The following is a 1,935-nucleotide window of genomic DNA, read 5'->3' as shown; positions in this document are numbered from 1 at the left end:
TCCACTGCCTTGAATATATTTCCTACTCACTGAGCAATAGAGGATTGCTCACCCAGTGGGCCATTCAGTAACAACAATAACAATAACAAAAGTAGGGATGCCTGGGTGGCTCAGTCATTAAGTGGCCAGCTCTTCGTTTCCTATCAGGTCTTAGTCTCAGGGTTGTGGGATCCCTCCTTGCATCAGGCTCCACAATGAGTAGGGAGTCTGGTTTAGATTCTCTCAGTTTGCCCCTCCCCCTGCTTCCACACACTCTTTCTTTCTCTCAGATAAATAAATAAATAAATAAATAAATCATTAAAACAAATAACAGAAGTGGATGAGGTGGTGATATCTTCATGCTTATTAAGACTGGAATATTCACAGAAGAGAGTGATTCTGAAATCAAGAAGGAATTTATCCTTTCTGTTTGCCTGTTCAAAATTCAGATGTGCAATTTTAACAGAAAATAACTAAGGATAGCTGCTAAGAGGTTTTGTCCTATTTTACACTCCTTTCGTATCCATCCAAGTTCAACTGTCAAAGCATATATTTGAATTTATTTAACTAATCAATTCATCATGATTTTTCTAAGTTTTATCAACTCTATGTCTCATAAGGATATAAACTAATTCATAGAGTTAGAATTATGAGCTCTGATTTCTTAGAGCAATCCTAAATTTTCTAGTAAACCTTTGGTTTTTCTTATGAGGGTTTGAAAAGTTCTTGGCTAGCTTTTGTAAATTAGATCTTCACCAAGTTTCTAAACTCTAGAACTAATGAGACTAGTTATTTTCTCTACCCAAGACAGACACTAGGAGAAGACATCACTTAATGAGAGGGTAGTGTTTAGAAAGGGTGGCCAAGGAAAAGGTGAAACAGCAGAGCAAGAGCAAAGAGGAAATCAAAGGCAGTTGCTCAACCAACTGAGCCACCCAGGCAGGTCACGGTCCCGGAGTCCGGGGATCGAGTCCCACATCGGGCTCCCAGCTCCATGGGGAGTCTGCTTCTCCCTCTGACCTTCTCGCCTCTCATGCTCTCTCTCACTGTCTCTCTCTCAAATAAATAAATAAAATCTTTAAAAAAAAAAAAAGAGGAAATCAAAGTACAAGCATCCAGAAAGAAGGTCTCTTTACAGTTGGCTGGTGAGAAGGAGAGGAGATTAATTTAGTGTTTTACTAGCCTTTTCTAAGAAAGTCTTAACGGAAATAATTTTAGAGTTTTCATGTATTTTTGAGGCCTCTTCATATGAATCAAAAAAGCTGACAATTGAATACTCCGAATCCTTTCATTCTAAGCTACCACACAAAGGGTTATTGTATACCAAGTTTATTCAGACACCAAGTTCCCCAGAATGGCTACTGAAATTCTAAATTGTTCTTGGTTAAGTTCTGCAGAGCTTCATGTATTTAGTGTGGTTGGTATCATAAGGTTTGTACATGGAAGAAGATAGGCAACATCTGGAGTCACATTGAATAAAAGATATTGCTCATATTCAAATGACAAGAATGAACAATAGACAAATAATTGCATATAGAGAGTTTTGTCACATGCTCCTGCCTTATCCATTAGAATCCTACACTTGACTGATAAGAACAGATATTACACTTGATCTTAGCCAAAAGGCCGAGAAGCGATAGTAAAACAAATCAAACCAAAGATTATGCTGAGGACACTTAAGACAGAAAAACAAAAGCTTCTGTGGTGCTTCACTGCATTAGTTTGTCAGGAGTAGAATTTATTCAGGTTTCCAGTCACTGGGACACTGAGAAGGGTTTCATCAGTGGTTACTTGGCATGGTCACTCTTGAAATGACCTGGGCTGAACAGCAGGGCTTCACTCCTTATTGAAAGGACAACACCAAACACTATGGAAGGAAATCAAGTAGAGCTTTGCTAAGCATAAAACTTTATTTGGAAATCTTGGTCAGAAGAAGACTCTGGAAGAATGTTTTGT

At 38.3% G+C, this 1,935-nt stretch overlaps 1 pseudogene; it reads right to left on the bottom strand.

Annotated features, from left to right (window-relative positions):
* Positions 1-1,406: 1,406 nt before the first annotated feature.
* Positions 1,407-1,617, bottom strand: LOC122914663 (annotated as a pseudogene).
* Positions 1,618-1,935: the final 318 nt, after the last annotated feature.

Source organism: Neovison vison, chromosome 7 (genome assembly GCF_020171115.1).
Source record: "Neovison vison isolate M4711 chromosome 7, ASM_NN_V1, whole genome shotgun sequence".
Taxonomy (NCBI): domain Eukaryota; kingdom Metazoa; phylum Chordata; class Mammalia; order Carnivora; family Mustelidae; genus Neogale; species Neogale vison.
Note: the sequence above shows the minus strand (reverse complement) of the source record. Positions and strands in the feature narration are given on the sequence as shown.